This window comes from Sus scrofa, chromosome 8 (genome assembly GCF_054392235.1).
Source record: "Sus scrofa isolate SSC_HxYL_T2T_F1_AM1 chromosome 8, Sscrofa_HxYL_maternal_Yorkshire_Landrace_v2.0, whole genome shotgun sequence".
In the NCBI taxonomy this organism is placed as follows: Eukaryota; Metazoa; Chordata; class Mammalia; order Artiodactyla; family Suidae; genus Sus; species Sus scrofa.
Genome location: NC_139390.1, coordinates 57,080,001 through 57,097,500, shown reverse-complemented (window position 1 = coordinate 57,097,500; position 17,500 = coordinate 57,080,001).

Sequence of the window (17,500 nt, the reverse complement as noted above, 5' to 3'; positions counted from 1 at the left end):
CCACCCCCCCGCGCACAGGGGGACACCCGAGAAGCACATCACCCAGGGACACCCGCCCGGCCACGGCGGCCAGGGGGTGACACCCACACGAGGTGAGGCCATTTCAGGTCCCCGGTTGACGCGGGGGCGGGAGGGAGAGAGACATGGCACAGGCAAGGCAGGGCGGTCACCTGTTCGGGGCAGGGGGAGGGCCGGCAGCACCGGGGAAGGGCGGCAATGCACACGGGGCAAGGGCTGTGGGGCAGGGACGCGGGTGCCTGCCCAGGGAGAGGAGAAAGGACCCAGGCACGCCAGGCAAACCAGCACGGGGTCACACCACCACACACACGAGGGCAGTCCCATGACACCTGGGACACCAGGCGGCCTCAGTCGCCCCAGAGCACTCCACGACCCGGCCCCACCAACCAGGGCCCCATGTGCAAAGGCTTCCCCCCCCCTGCCACGTGGGGGGGGTTCGTCCGCCTCATCTCACCCATCCGTCCATCTTTCCACCCTCATCTCATCCGTCCTTCACCTAGTCCACCCTCCAGGGCCTGACGCCTGGGGGAAACGCTCCTGAGCGAGGCGGCCCGAACCATGCTCGCTCACCACCTCCACACCACCAGCTGCGACCCCAGGCGAGTGCGGGAAGAACCGACGGGCGGCTCGCAGCGGGGGAGGCAGGGGCAGAGGCCGCCGGGGGACGGGGCGCATCCCCCTCCTCCACTTCCCCTTCCAAGGGGAGGGGCACCACGCGCCCACGCAGCACACAGCCCGGCGCTGGACGCCAAAACCCGGCCCGGCCCGGCGTGACCCTCCCCCAACTCGGAGGGGGGAGGCACAGGCCGCATTAGGCAAAAGAGCAGCGCTTGGCCCCCACCGCGGGGGCCAGCGCACCCCTCGCGCGAGGGCGGCTCTTGCCCACACGCTGTGGCAAGTAGCGCCGGCAGCTACTGCCCTGCAGACTTCAGGAGGGGCGGCGGCTGGGGGGTCCAGGTACCCCAAGGCCCCCCTCTCAGATCGCTAGAGAAGGCTTTCTCACCGAGGGCGCGTCGTGCCCCACACACCATCGCTCGCCCCTTCGGGGACCCACGGGAGTGGGAACACTCCCAAAAAGTGGGAAGTCAGAAGGGGGGGGGGTCTGCGGTATGGGTAAAGCACACAGCCCATGTGAGCGTCCACGGTCAGAGCCGGGAGGGCAAGAGTCTGTGCTGCCACCAGGCTTGCCTTTCAGACTTTTCCACGTGGGTGGAGGGATGCCACGTCCGGAAAGCCAGACGGGGACCCCCCCTTCACATCTCCCGGCCCACCGCGGTCGCTCTCACGACCACATGCAGCCTTCCCGGTCAAGGGAGAAGCATGGGGCGTGCCACTCAAGGGCCAAGGGCTGCCCTCACTGGCACACAGTGAGGGAGACCCATGACAAGGGGTCCACCTGAGCCCCTCCCGGGGAGGGGACACAAGCTTCCCCTGCCTTACCGTCTCGACCCCCTCCCCTGAGCTTTAGGAAGCTGCTCGTGGGGCACGCCACCACCACAGTGGGGACCCGAGGGGACTCACCGCTGGGAGAGGAAAACGACACCACCGCTCGGCCTCGGGCATCTGACAGGCAACCCGGAGTACTCCAGGGGCACCACAGAGGACCAGGGGAGGCACGCTCACGCACCCGCAGGGATGCGAAGCATGGCAGCGAGGGAGGCCTCCCCCCACTTTGGGGAGGGACCGCTCGCAAGGCACACGCCAAGGAGGCAAAGCGAGAATGCCTGCTGCGTCCCAAAGGACCCAGGCCCCCCCCCCCGACTGACACCCGAAGGCAGCAGGGCGGGAGACCAGAGGTCAGGCTGGAGGCCGCACCCCTGCCTTCCCCCACACCACCCGCAGGTGGGGGAGGAGCAGCGAGGGGCCCGCGACAGAATGAGAGGCGCGGCCCAACTCACCATGAGCGGCCGTCCCTCACCTGGCGCGGCTTAAGCCCAAGCCCAGGAGAGCGCCACATCACCACATCGATCAGTCCTGGCAGAGCCAGGGAAGAGCCCAGAAGAGGGGAGGGAGGGAGGGAGGGAGGGAGGGCCAGCAAAGACAATCACCACGGGGGCCTGCTTCAGCTTCACCGGCCCCCCCTCCTCCTCCTCCTCCTCCTCCTCCCCTTCCTCTCTCAGGGGAGAGACAGCGGCTGACAACCCCGGGAGGGAGAATGCCTGACACGTGGCACGGAGCCAACAGGGTGGGGTTGTTCCAGCCGAGCCGCCGGGTGCCCGCAGCAGGGAGGCACACAGGGTAGAAGACCCCACAGGGCCACGCGCCCTGCCGCCCTCGGGTCAGCCAAAGACCGGAGGGGACACCGCAGCATGGGCCAGCTGGATGCACAAGCGAGAGCCGGCGCACAGGCCCAGGCGAGCGGCCCCCACGCGGGGTGCAAAGGGCAGGGTCAGGCCTTGGACAGCAGCCGAAAGCCCAAAGCCCCCCACGTGCATCCAGAGGCCCAAGGTCTCCAGCGACAGGCGCTGAAGAGGATCGTGTCAGCATCTACCTGGTGACAGAAAAGGCCTATTTCGGCCGCGAAAAATGTCCATGCCCAGCAGCGGGGCCCACCCACAGGACGTGGGGGTATCCCCGGAACCCCCATCCGGACACTTGTCCCCCAGCCCTGCCCTAGAGTCGCCAGACCCAGCGCTCTCAGGGCCATCTGGTCGACCCGGGGAGCGTGACCGCAAGGAAGGGACAGGGACAGGAAGGAGGTGGAGCCGGCCGGCCAGCCGGGGAAGCCCTTCCCGGCTTGCCCACGCGGGCAGGTATCGGTCTGTCCGGAGCTCCAGACGGGGACTTGGCTCCCCCAAAATCCAGGACACACCATCCAGCTCAGGCCGGTCCCCACCTCCCGACAGATCGACCGACCGACAGGGAAACACTCCGAGGGCGGGGGGGCGGGGGGGGGGGGAATGAGAGCGTGGGAAACGAAGTCTTGTCCAACGACCGGGACCCTACATGGGCACGCCTCAGGCCCAGGTGCACCCTTCCCGGCCACACCCGGGAGCAGGGGGCCGGCGGGGTACCATCCACCATCTCCGGATCCATCAGGACTTGGAAAAAAAATGTTTCCACGGAGGCGCCTCCGACGAACGGACCCCGCGAAGGAAGGCGCCGGGGCCCGAGCCACCCTTTCCGCTCCACCCCTCACGGCTTGTGCCGGTCTAGACCTCGTCAGTACGACTCCGCACGGGCCGGCGGTAGCCATCAGTCGGGGGGCAGGGGGGGAGGGACCCATGCCGGCATGACGACCGGGAAACAAGCGTGCCGGCCACCGAGCCTGTCGCGCCCTCCAACGCCCTCACAGCGCACAGCCCGGGCCGCTCCTCACTTCGGGGATGAGAGGCTGGAGGGACGGCGGGCGGGAGTCATTCACGCTCCAAAGGGCGACCCGGGACAAGGCCAGGCCACCCGAGCACAGGCAGTCCCGGGCGCCGCACACCCTCTCCCCTCGCTAGGGAGGCGGCCCGGCCCAGGCCTGGTCGGTCCCCGGGGCCGGAGCGGCAAGAGCGGATGCTGGTCGACCCGGCCAGGCGGCCCCAGAACCTGCCTGGGGAGCGCGGTGACAGTCACTCCCTCACAGGCCTGCACGCCCAATCTCCGGTGAGAGAGGGACACTCCCAGGCCTCTGAGCCACCGGAGCTGTCGCCGCCAGTGTCGCCAGCCTCCCGGAACTCTGACTCAGGCCGGATGGCTGAGTCACATCCCTCGCGAAGGTCCCCAAAGCTGCAGAGGGAAGGGACGATATAAAAGCGGACACTAGATGGCACGCGACAACCGCCACCAACGTCACCAGGACAGATCCGGAAGGCCGGCCGGCCGGCGGCGACACAACGACACAGCGCCGGCCACCCAAATGCCCGAGCTCTTCCCGGGGCCGAGGCGCCAGGCGTCCTGCACGACCGCGAGGCTTCCACTACGGAGCTGCCTCCTGGCAAGGCACTGCGTGGCGTGATGGCAGCAGATGGAAAGAGGGGGGCGGCGGCGGCGGCGGCGGCGGCGGCGGGGAAGGAGCTGGGAAGAGGTTCTCGCTGTTGCCTAGAAGGAGCCGCGCTCGCTCCCCCAAGCATGTCCCTTCCTGGGCTTGGGAATTCCAGAGAGAAGCCGGCGCGGTGAGGGTGGCACTAGCGAGAGAGATCTCAGGTTCCCCTCCACCTTCTCTTCTCTCCCCCACCCCCACCCCACCTCCCTGCACGGAGCTGGAGGAGGGAGGGAGAGAGGGAGGGCGGGAGGGTAGGCGGGGACTGGCAAAAACGAAACCCGGCAAGCTCTCGGAGAACGACAACGCAGGAGTCGGTATACCTGCCACCCTTACCGACGGAGACGGTCTGTCAAAAGCAGACAAGCAAAGCCCAGAAGCTTAGGAAGGGAGAGAAGGATACAGTCGATCCTAGGAAAGTGGAAATGAAAATCTCTCTCTGCATAGACTGAGACAAAGTCCAAAGAGAACAAATGGCTGCCTGGGGCAAATGCTCTGGTGGTCAGGTCATAGAAACATGGATTTCAGCATGACTGACCAACCACAACGGAGGGAAAGTACAACGCAACACTATGAGTGTGTGTGTATGTGTGGGGGGGTGAACTGAAATCTCATCCAAAACAAAACAAAACAAAACAAAAAAAGGAAAACAACCCCCCCCCCAAAAAAAACCCAAAAAACAACAACAGATGAAGAAGAAGAAGGAAGCCCACGACCAACAGGGTCAAGGCTCCTGCTTTCTCACCGCGGTGGCTCTGGTTGCCCCTGTGTGGTGCAGGTTCCATCTCTGGCTCAGGAAAAACTTCCACTTGCTGCCCGTGTGTGTGGCCAAAAAGTAAAACATAAAGCTGAAACAGGAGGGAGAGGGGGTGGAGAAAACCCGAAACAAACAATAAACTTTGCAAGTCTCAGGATTGCCATCCTGGGGTAGTGGAAACAAATCCGACCAGGAACCATGAGGTTGCAGGTTTGATCCCTGGCTCACTTGTTGGGTTAAGGATCTGGCATTGCCGTGAGCTGTGGTGTCTGTCACAGACGCGGCTCGGATCCCGCGTGGCTGTGCCTGTGGTGTAGGCCGGCAGGTAAGGCTCCGAACTGACCCCTAGCCTGGGAACCTCCATGTGCTGCGGGTGTGGCTCCCCCCCAAAAAAAAACCAGAAAGAGAGAGAGAGAGAGAGAGAGAGAGAAGGAAAGAAAGAAAGAAAGAAAGAAAAGAGAAAGAAAGAGAGAGAGAGAGAGAGAGAGAGAGAAAGAAAGAGAAAGAAAGAAAGGAAGGAAAGAGAAAGATAGAGAGAGAGAGAGAGAGAGAGAAAGAAAGAAAGAAAGAAAGAAAGAAAGAAAGAAAGAAAGAAAGAAAGAAAGAAAAAGAAAGGAGAAAGAAAGGAAGGAAAGAGAAAGAAAGAAAGAAAAGAAAAAGAAAGAGAGAGAGAGAAAAGAAAGAAAGGAAGAAAGGAAGGAAGGAAAGAAAAAGAAGGAAAAAGAAATCCATCTCGGAGTTCCCGCTGTGCCTAGGTCACAGCTGAGCCTCAAGTTCGATCCCTGGCACAGGAAAGGCAGTGCAGCAGGAAAAAAAAAAAAAAAAAAAGAACAACTCCATCTTGCTGGTTGGGCAGGGGAGATGCAATTGCCGGATGACATTCCACAACTCTGCCAAACTGGCAAAACCACGACGCACTTAGTACAGGAGTCATTGAAGACATGGATGTGAAAGCATCTTCTTGCTATCGATTCATTTCCCACAATCCCAGGAAGAGCCATTGGAACAGGGCTCCCATTCTTGGCACGATATCTTTTCTATGTGTGGGTGGACGCATCTTTTCTCATGGTTGTTTTCCTTTTGACCAAATTTAACTTCAGCCTCCACCATGTCATCTTTTGGGCTCTCAAGCCTGCCATGAGAATATGGTCACCAAAGTCCTCGCCCAGAGGCACCTTTGCCCACCACCAGTGCCGCCGTCTCCCCCCACCTCCTCCTCCTCCTCCTCCTCCTCCTCCTCCTCCTCCTCCTCCTCCTCCTCCTCCTCCTCCTCCTCCTCCTCCTCCTCCAACCCCCGCCAAGCACCCCCCCCCCCCACCCCGCTTTGTATTGTTCAGCTGTCTTGCACTGGTCTCTCACACGGTGGCGGTGTGGTCCTATGCATGATTCCCAACCACATTCAAGTGGACTTCCGGGATCATCATTTTCTGTTTCCTAACTGCACTTTCGTCGTTCTTAGGAGGTTTGCTTCCCTTCCCCCCCCACCCCCCCCCCACCCCGCGCGCGCGCACGCTTGGTGTTGAATCGGAGCTGCATCTGCTAGCCTGAGCCACAGCCACAGCAACGGCGGGATCCGAGCCACATCTGAGACCTTATGCCACAGCTCGCGGAAAAATGCCAGATCCTTAAACCCCTGAGCGAGGTCAGGGATCAAACCTGCCACCTCGTGATTCCTAGTCCGATTCGTTTCCGCCGCGCCATGACAGGAATTCCTTCCTGTGTTCTTTTGGGTCATGGTTGTTTCCAGCTCCACAGAATTCCTCCCCGTGCTCATGTGACATCTGGGATGTGGCGGGTTGGGGGGGGGGGGGCAAGGTTTCGTTCCCCTACAGTCATGCCTTGAAAAAAGTCGTGTACAACGTTTCACATTCCAGATCCAGAAGCTGAATCCGCAGCCGGTTCCATCTCATGAAACCGATCTCCCAGCCCAGGAAAACCAAAGGTCGTGGTTGGAGCCCGTGATAAACCCCAGGTCTGAGTCCCGAGCACTGCTGCTCAGGGAAGATTTCGAGGTGTCAGGGTCCAAGGATCCTCCTGGGCACTTGGAAATGTCTCCGATGTGTGCAGGCAGGCATGAGGATGAGAAGGGGCTAAAGAGGGGCAGAGGGTGGTGATCTCTTGTCGGTGGATGTCAAGGGTTGGCGCTTCCTTTTGTGGATCTCCCGGAAAAGTCAAATGTGGGAGAAAAACTGGACCCGTGAGTTCGAGGAGAGGGATGGCCAGAGAAAACCAGAAGAATTCCATCTGCCGACCATTGGGTAGGTAGGAGGGCAAAAACCGAAACCTCGAGCATGACATGAACAGAACCACATGCTTCTAGCCACCCATAAACCCCGTAAGATAAGATCGTTTCTGCTGAGATACCCTCTCCCTCCCCCCACCCACCCAGGGCGAAGGATCCCTGGGTGGTGGCAGAGGGGCGGCAGCAGTCAGTGGCAGTGGCGGCGGGCATGGAACTTCCACAGGCCCTGGGGACACACCCCCCGCCCCCAGAAACCCCTAGAAGCTTGGAATTCTGATGTCTGTGGTGTGATGACCATAAACACTGGCTTTTGTGCCATGTCTGCTAGAAGATATGGTTTCCATGACAAATAAAGTGATTTTTAGCAAGTTTTTCTCCACTTGAGATGTATTGAAAATACGTCTTCATTCAGGGGGAGGTAGGTGTAGGTGACAGACGTGGCCGCTCAGCTCAGATCGGGTGATCTGGCAGGGCATAGCTCTGGCTGAGGTGCAGGCCAGCAGCTACAGCTCCGATTCTTCGACCCCTAGCCCAGGGAACTTCCATATCCCAAGGGTGCACTCCTAAAAAACAAAAAACAAAATGAACAACACACAAAGAGGGAGCATCTCATCGATGGCAGACCAAATTCCAATGTATATGTATACGTGTACATAGGTATGTACGTATGGATGTGTGTGTGTATGTGTATATTATCGAGAGAGAGAGAGAGAGAGAGAGAGAGAGAGAGAGAGAGAGAGAGGATTTTTTAGAGCCATAACTGTGGCATACGGAAGTTCCCAAACCAGGGTTCGAACCGGCATACATGGATACTAGTCGGGTTTGTTACCACTGAGCCACAACAGGAACTCCCCACATTCCAATATTTAATGAGAAAATACATTTTTGATGCTTTAGGCAACCCTGCAAACACCCTTATTTAAGTGACTGGACTTAACAAAAAGGAATCCCTAGCACCTAGTAACAGAACAAAGATAAAGAAACACAAGGCAGGAATTCCCGTTGTGGCTCGGTGGAAACGAACCCGACTAGCATTGACCCCTAACCTGGGAACCTACAAAATGGCACATGTGAAGCCCTAAAAGAAGACTACACACACACACACACACACACACACACACACACACACGGCACAGACAGATGCGAAAGGAAAAGAAAAGGAAGGAAAAAAGAAAAGGGAAGAAAGAGAGAAATGAACAGGCAGAGCAAGCCATTGTGAATGATCTCTAGGGACAGATATTTTTCTCCAAGCATAATTTTATTTTTCCCCAAGTGATACCAGACCTTCTCTCTCTCTCTCTCTCTCTCTCTCTCTCTCTCTCTCACACACACACACACACACACACTCTCCCTCCCTCTCTCTCTCTCTTTGAAAAAATTTATGTATTTAGTGGAGTTCCCATTGTGACTCAGCAGGTAGGAATCTGACTAGCATCCATGAGAGTGCTGGTTTGATCCCTGGCCTCGCTCAGTGGGTGAAAGATCTGGCATTGCCCTGAACTGTGGTGTAGGTTGCAGACACAGATCGGACCTGGTGTTGCTGTGTCTGTGGTGTAGGCCAGTGGCTCAAGCTCTGATTCCCTAGCCTGGGAACCTCCGTGTGCCGTGAGTGCCACCCGAAGAAAGCAAGGGTAAAAAAAAAAAAAAAAAAAGAAACATAAAAACCTGGATTGGGGAGATCCCATTGTGGCTCATTGGTAACAAAGCTGAGGAGCACCCACGAGGATGCAGATTCGATCCTGGGGTGGGGGGGTGGGGTGCTGGTGCTGGTGGTGCTGAGGTGTGTGCGTGTGGGGTGATAAATAGGTTACCTCTGGCTTCTGGGGGGTGAGAGTCAGCATGGTTTTCCTGCACCTGCTGCTCCTGGGCAATTATTTAGTTTTGGTTTCTTGTTCCTTTGTTTTTGTGGTCCTGCATTGTGGTGAGTACTGGTGTAAGTGGCAGGTTCCTATTTGATCCGACATTTCTTTGGCTCTGGTGTCGGTTGACAGCCATGGTCATGACTGGTGGTGGCTGTTAAGTCTCCAGGAGTTCCACGCAACATTCTGATTGTCTTTCTTCCTTGGGCTTTGGCTGCAGCCTCCCCCTACCCCCTACCCCCCCCCCCCCCCCGCATCATATGGAGGTTCCCGGGCTAGGGGCCGAATCAGACCTACAACTGCTGGGGCGTATGCCACAGTCACAAGCACCATCATATCCAAGCTGCGTCTGCAACCTACACCGCAGCGCAAGGTGATGCCACCAGATCCTAAACCCACTGTGGAAGGCCTGGGATCGAACCTGCAACCTCATGGTTCCTGGTTGGATTCCTTTCCACTATTCCACGACGGGAACTCCTGGGCTTTGGCTTTTGACAGGTGGAGGGACACAGCTTTCTGAAACGGTGGGGCCAGGGCAAGGCATAGAAACATAAGATGGATGTGAGCCTGCGCCTATTCTTTTCTCGTGTGCTGGGAAGATAAGGTGGCTCTTGCCAGCTGGGATTTCATTTCCCCACAAACGATCAGGCTCTTAAGGTATCAGGCAGGGAAGAGGGAGAGTCAGAGTTCCCATTGTGGCTCAGTGGTTAATGAATCTGACTAGGAACCATGAGGTTGCAGGTTCCATCCCTGGCCTTGCTCAGTGGGTTAAGGATCCAGCATTGCCGTGAGCTGTGGTGCAGGTTGCAGATGTGGCTCAGATCCCGCGTTGCTGTGGCTCTGGTGTAGGCCAGCGGCTACAGCTCCGATTGGACCCCTGGCAGGGGAACTTCCATATGCCGCAGGAGCGGCCCTAGAAAAGGCAAAAAGCCGAAGGTGGGGGGGGGGGGGGGACAGAAGAAGAGTGAGAATCACGGTCGGAAGAACATGGGGAAATCGGTGCTAGGTGCCTGGGTGTGTGAGTTCACACGGAATGCTAACCCAGACCCCTGGCCAGCCACATTTGGGGTATCTATCAACTTGACTCTCCACTCTCCAGCTCACCTGGGTGGTGCTGCCCTGCCCTGCCCTGCTCATGTAAGACCTGGCTCCTCCAGGGATGGCTTTGCACCAGAGGGAGACGGGGCAAAGTCACTGAGCTTAAGGTAATTTCTCCAAGAGAGACTCTGGGAGAAGGAGACCAGCTGGGTTTCTGTGTGTTCATTTTTCTTCCTGTCTGCTTGTTTGGTGCAGGCCAGTCCATGTGCCGAGACATTCAGAAACTCTGTACTAGCTGAGACTCAGACCTTGTTCCGAAATAAGCAAAGGGACTTTGAGCTGGGATCACTCCCTGACAAGTAGCTAGCAAAGAAGTTTCCCGTAGCTCTCAGGCCCCATCCCCGCCCTCAGGCGGGTGGGCGTGGGGAGGGGGTGGGGGGGGAGGGGAGGGGCTCGTTCAGGCAGGCAGGCAGGCAGGCAGGCAGGCAGGCAGGCAGGCGCTGGTTCATTAGTCCCGCACCCCCCCACTCCCGGCCCCAGCTGCCCGCCCCACCCCCCACCCCCGGCCGCCATCCCTGCTGCGCCGCCTCTCGCTTCCCAAATCGCCTGGACTCACGCCCGGGAAGGGGGGGAGGGGAGATCAGGAAGATCCAGGCCTCAGGGCCTGGGTTCAATCACTTCATTCAAATGCAGAAACTCTCCAGTCAAGTCAGAGGTGGTGACTTTTCCTGGAGCTTCTCTTTAGGGAAAGTGTTTTTTTTCCCCTCTTTCCCCAATTTCCCTACCCTCAGGCTGCCCCTCGCAGACTGCATGGAGGGGGGTGGGGGAGGATGTGTGCACGAAACTCGCCTCGTGTCAGGCCAAAGGAGCCCCCGCCATTTCCCAACCCGGGAAACCCCGCAAAACTTCTGGAGCATGTTGGCCTTGGTGTGGGAATGGACATCTTCACTTGCCATCTTCCTTTGCACGAGGAGGAGATTTTCATCTCCTGCTGTCTGGGGGCCAGAAAGGAGGGCCAGAGTGTCCCTTTGGTGTGGGCCGGTCCTTAAGTCATTTTACCTCACAGGAATCACCCACACAGGGCATGGAGACACGTTTGGGGTCCGCCTCCTCCGAAACGTCCCGGGAAACCTCACGTGTGAAAAACTGAGCTGGGGAGGTCCCATCGTGGTGCAGAAGTGGAAATAAATGCAACTAGGAACCATGAGGTGGCAGGTTCCATGCTCAGCCTCGCTCACTGGGTTACGAATCCCACGTTGCCATGAGCTGTGGGTAGAGGAGAGTGAGAAGGAGAGGGAGGGAGGGGGAAGGGAGAGATCCTCCATTTATGGAACTGGTTTCCTTGTTTTGAGATGACGTCGCTTTGGTGAAACAGTTGTCAGATGGCCTCTCAAAAGGCGGTGATGTGGATGGGCTCCCCGAACCAGGCCCACAGAAACCAAAGGAACGAAGGGGTTAATCCTTGGAGCCAGAGTTCCCTCCTCTGAAACTGAAACCAAGCTCAAGCCCGGGAGTGCTGGTGTGTTGGAGCCAGAGACATTGTTACAGCTAAAAGCTACTTTGAAATAGTCTCCATTAGGTTATGGCTTGCCTTGGCCCACGAACTTATGACTAATGACTACTGTCGAGTCAGAGTTGTAGTGAACCTGGTGTTTTCTCTACCCTTGAAACACTCCCTAAGGATTGCGCCCCCCCCCCCACCCCGTGGATGAGCAATCTTCACTCCGGAGAGAAGGTCAAAATGCCATAACCCCAAAGACACTAGAAACATTCCATGGACCACCTGACTCCAGCCTTGATGACTTTGAAATGGTCTATCCTAATCTCCTATCCAGGGAGAATGCAAGCACCCTGATGCTTCTAGACAGCTCCGCCACCCCCATGCCCACCATTAAGCTAAACCTATAGAACCCCTTGCTATCCCCTCTCAAGGGAGGACACAGTTTTGAGGTCCTTAGCCTGCTGTGGCCTCCTTAGCCTGGCAAAGCAATAAAGCTGTTCTTTATGCTTCACCCAAAACTCTGTCTCTGAGACTTAATTGGAGCTGGAGTACCAAGGCCGGTTTGGGCTGCCAAACTTTCCTGGAACTTTCAAACTGTTACATATGAAGAACGGAGCCGGTGACTCTGTGTGTGTGTGCGTGTACGTGTGAGAGAGACACAGAGAGACAGACAGAGACAGTGAGTGAGACAGAGAGAGACAGAGGGAAGAGAGAGGGAGAGGGGAAAGTCCCTTCAGTCTTTTGTTTTCTCGGTTTGTTTGTTTGTTTGTTTGTTTTGTCTTTTTGCCATTTCTTGGGCCGCTCCCATGGCATATGGAGGTTCCCAGGCTAGGGGTCGAATCGGAGCCATAGCTGCCAGCCTACGCCAGAGCCACAGCAACGTGGGATCTGAGCCGTGTCTGCGACCGACACCACAGCTCACGGCAACGCTGGATCCTTAACCCACTGAGTGAGGGCAGGGATCGAACCCACAACCTCACGGTTCCTAGTCGGATTCGCTCACCACGGAGCCATGACGGGAACGCCCCTTCAGTCTTTTGAAAGGCCCCTCTGAGAATGCCGTCAGGTGTTGGGGCCAACTTTCCGAGGGGCTCTTAGAGAAATGAACACAGGGTGATGGTTTCACTCTCAGAGACCATTTCTCTGATGTGTTCATCGAGGGACTCCACGGGCTTCCGTTTTCAGGGCCTCGGGACAAGCGATACGTGTTCTCATCCGCAAGGATGCCAGGTCCAAAGGGTGGGAGAAAATGGGAAACGCTGATGAAGAGAGTTGTAGCCAGAGATGGAAGGCAACTGGAAAAACTTCAGGATCCAGTCCAGTTTTCCAGCCACTGAGTTTCTGATTTCTGGAAGGATTTGGGTAGGGAGGAAAAGGTCAAGGATTCTCCATCCCTCTGACAGAGGTATAAGTTACAAAGTAGATGTACAACTTTTGAGAAAAAAACGAACAAACAAAGAAACAACCAAACAAACAATTTTTGTCCCTTTGTCTTTATCAGGAAAAGTGAAAGATGGAGAGAGGGAGGGAGGGAGGGAGGGAGGGAGGGTGGGTTGGATGGATGGATGGATGGATGGATTTGGGGGGCGGGGAGAAGATTCTTAGATCCTAATGACCCAATGCTTTCTCTAGTCCTGGGCCTTTAGGTGATATATCTATATCTATATATCTATATCTATCTGTATACACACACACACACACACACACACACACACACACACACACACACGTAGTTATTTTCTGTTTCTAGGGCTGCACCCATGGCACATGGAGGTTCCCAGGCTAGGGGTCCAATCGGAGCCGTAGCCACCGGCCTACACCAGAGCCAGCACAACGCGGGATCCGAGCCCTGTCTGCGACCTACACCAGAGCTCACGGCAACACCCGATCCTGAACCCAACGAGCGAGGCCAGGGATCGAACCCGCACCCTCAGGCCTCCTAGTCGGATTCGTCCAGCCATGACGGGAACTCCTACATATGTATATAGTATGCATATAGTATATCTTTTTTTAATGCCCACGCCCCAGCCCTATGGAAGTTCCCAGACTCACGGTCGAATCAGAGCTGTAGCTGCGGGCCTACCCCACAGCCACAGCAACGCGGGATCCTTAACCCACCAAGCGAGGCCAGGGGAGGGATCGAACCCACATCCTCACGGATCCTAGTCGGGTTCATTACCGCTGAGCCCTGATGGGAACTGCAGGGGACATCTTTTTTTTTTTTTTTTTTTTTTTTTTTAAGATGTAAGTTTGTTGTGGTTGTTGTGGTTGTTGGTTGTTGTTGTTGCTTTAGCTCGGCATACAGTGGGCTTGCTTACAATGTTGTGTTCGTTTCAGGTGTACAGTCAAGGGGATTCAGTGATCCATCTACATCCATCTATCCCTCCGTTCTTTTTCAGCGTCTTTTCCCCTCTAGGTGATTCCAGAATATTGGGCCATTCCTTCCTTGTGGGTGGGAACACCAGCGTGAAAAAAAACCATCACGGGGGAGTTCCTGTCGTGGCACCATGGAAGCGCATCCGACGAGGAACCTTTGCAGGGAAGGGTGTGGGTTCGATCCCTGGCCTCGCTCAGGGGGGCGGTAAGGATCCGGCAGGCAGTGCCGTGAGCTGTGGTGTCGGTCGCAGACGCGGCTCGGATCCCACATGGCTGTGCCTGTGGCGTAGGCCAGCAGCCGTAGCTCCGATTCAACCCCTCGCTTGGGAACTTCCATATGCCACGAGGGCAGCCCTAAAAAGCAGAGGGGGGAAAAGAAATCATGAGGGCGGGGGAGAGGGATCCATGAGGAGGATGGGATGAACATATACACACACAAAAGAGTCTCTATCCAATAGACGACGAACAGGGACCCCTACGCCACCTTCTGGAATCCAAACGCCAAAACCACAAAGCAGAGTTCCCGCCATGGCGCAGTGGAAATGAGTCCGACCAGGAACCATGAGGTTGCAGGTTCGATGCCTGTCCACCTCGCTCAGTGGGTAAAGGATCCGGTGTTGCCGTGAGCTGTGGTGTTGGTCCCAGACGCGGCTCGGACCTGGCATTCCTGTTTCTGTGGTGTAGGAGGTCAGCAGCTAAAGCCTCCGATTCGATCCGTCATCTGGGAACCTCCATATGCCGTGGGTGTGGCCCTCAACACACACACACACACACACACACACGCACGCACGCACGCACGCACACACGCACACGCACACGCACACGCACACACACACACACTCTGGAACCCCCTAAATGGGAGAAAACCGGACACAGTAGTTTTTTAGGGGTCCAGTCTCTGTGACAGGTGAGGATATCAGGCTTGCATCGAGGGAGGGAAGGCTTCACCCCACGCAGAAAACACACCCACCTACCCACCGACCGACCTTCCTTCCTTCTTTCCTTCCTTCCTTCCTTCCTTCCTTCATGAGAGAACAGTTGGATGACCCATCCTAAGTGTCGGTTGAATGAAGTCTAGTTACCAGGGTTCAGAGTGGGGGAGGGAGAGGGGTAGGAAGTCTGAAGCCTCTGGCGACTCTCCGAAATGTTCTCCCCCCAGGGTGACAGAGCCAGCAGGTCAGGCACTGCCTTCTCTAGAAACCTTCCTGCCCATGTCCAAGGGGGTGTGGGGGGTTGGGGGTGTGGGGCAGGGAGTGGGCCAGGGAGCCTGGAGAAACCCAGACCACCAAGCGGCCATTCTCCCATCGCCCCGACTGTTTGTTGAATGAACATAATGGACGTGATCCAAGTCTGCCACGCCGCCGCCGCCGCCGCCGCCGCCGCCACCACCACTTTCTCCATCATCTCCCCCACCCCCTTGCCTGCAGCCATCTTTGAAAAGGCTGCTGTTGTGGCTGCCTTTGCATGAAAGTGAGTGAGGACCCCTCCCTAATACGGAGTGTTTCAGTCCCTGGTGTCTCTGACAGCTCGCTCATGTATTGGTTGTGAACCATCTTGCCTTGAGGATTTGGAGGATTCGTGAACATTGCAGGAGCCATGGGAGCAGTGAAGTCCTTATCGCCAACCCGACACCCCCCCCCCCCAAATTTCGTGGCAGGGAGCACACTTTTCTTTCACCCAAGAGATTTATTTCCTGCTTTCTGAAGAGAGAAGGAAAGGAGGGTCAGAATGGTCCTCTGGTGTCTGGTGTCCTGTCCCTTTCATTGCACACACTCCTAGTGCCACTGCGGGAGGCACGTTCGGGGCGCGGGGTGGGGTGGGGGTGGGGGACCTGCTGCACGCACCCGCCCCTCACTTTCAAATGCGAAACTCAAGGAGGATGTGAATGTCCTCCATGCCACCGATCAGGTGAACGGGATGGCTTTCTAGGGAAATCCTGGTGTTTCCTTTCACTGCCATGACGAACACCCAGAAACAACCCTGTAAGTTCATACAACTTTGTCAGTCAACTGTATTCCAATAAAATGAAAAAGCAAGACACAGACACACCCACACGCACACACACACACACGCGCGCGCACACACGCACCCCAACCCAGAACCAAACACCCTCTCCTGAAATGGGGGGGCGGGCCCACCGGAGAATGAGCAAGAGAATTCCAGAGTCGGTAGGAAAGTGTCATCTGCAGCGGTGTGAAAAACCCCAAGCTCTTTTCTTCCTGTCAAGGTGAATAAACTTTGTTAATGGGAGTGGGTGCCCTCAGTGTGCCCTCCGAGAGGAAAGGCAGGGAGCATTTTCTCCCTGAAGAGCTTAGTGCTGTCATAGCACTGACGGACAGGATGAACGATCGGTGAGAGGTGGCAGCAGCAGTGGTGGCCGCCTGCACTGCCTGGGCGGATTGGAAACATAGACGAGCCACCAAGACTGCGTGTGACACCCCCGTGGGCCACCCCCCCCCCCCCCCGTCTGTACAGTGACAAGAGTCCTTTGGGGGAAAAGGGAGGGTGGGTGCTCTTCCAGTGTGTCTGTCTGCATTCACCAGGTGTGGGAGAGAAGACAGATGTTTGTTTCCACTATCGTTCGGAGGACTTGCCCAAGAGTACCACGTCCCCCCAAAGATAGCACCGGAAGAGAGATGCACGAGGTTTCTGAATGCATGCCGTGGGTGCTCCAGGCTGCCTCCAGGCCGCCCCCTCGCCCTCGCCCTCCCCCTCCCCCTTGCCAGAGGCAGACGTTCCTTGAAACAGCTGGCTTTGAACTTGGGCTTCTAGAGGAAGGTTTTTCTCCTGCTTTCAAGACGGGAAGAAGAGGGTGTCCGTCTCACATCCGTCCTTTCCAGAGGGCCCTGGATTCCAGATCCTCCACATGCCAGCGCCAAAGCCGAAGCGGTCGGTCTGGGGGTGCCCCATTCGGGTTCCCTCCCCACACACCTGCACGCGCGCGCGCACACACACACACACACACACACGCACGCACCGGGAACAGTGTGATCTCCCACGCCCCCGAAAAGCTTCAGAATGGCCTCAGTCCGAGGCAGTAGACCTATGTATGTCCTCACACCTGTTCAAATAATGTCTGCCCTCAGCCCCACCATCCCCTGCCTCTTTTAAGGACAAAGGCACTGTAGGTTTCCCTGGGGAAGGGAGACTCCATGGCATGTAAATCACAGTCTTAAGGAAAAGGATAATAGCATATGCCGGGGGGGGGGGGGGGGGGGGGAGAAAGAAGGGGGGGGAGGGGGGGGACCCGCGGTGGTGTGCTTGTGAGGGAGAGAGACAGAGACAGACAGGGAGGGACGGAGGATAGGCAGACAGTGAGAGGCAGAATCAGAGGGAGAAAGAGGAGGAGGGGAGAGAGACAGAGAAAGTGAAACAGAGCTAGGTATAGAGGACGCTGTGGCTGGGTCGGATTCTGCGTGTTCTCAGTGAAGTCGTCCTAAGGCCTCTGGAGGTCCAGATCACTGCTTGGGGCCGGAAGTCTGTCTGCCCTTCCCTACCCATCTGAAGAGCTGTGGTTTGGGCTTTCCAGCCGGGAACCCCTCTTTCTGCCTCTTTGTCCAACACACAAGGTTCGTGGGACCCAGAAATCCCATTCTGAGAGCACCCTAGGAACAGTCCTTTCCATACGGCGCAGGAGGCCCCTGTGCCAAGAGATCCAAAGTCTGGAGCCTCTGTTCTCCCCCCCCCCCCCCCTTCCCTCCACGGACAAAATCTTGCCTTGTATTCCTTTTTTTCTCAGGGA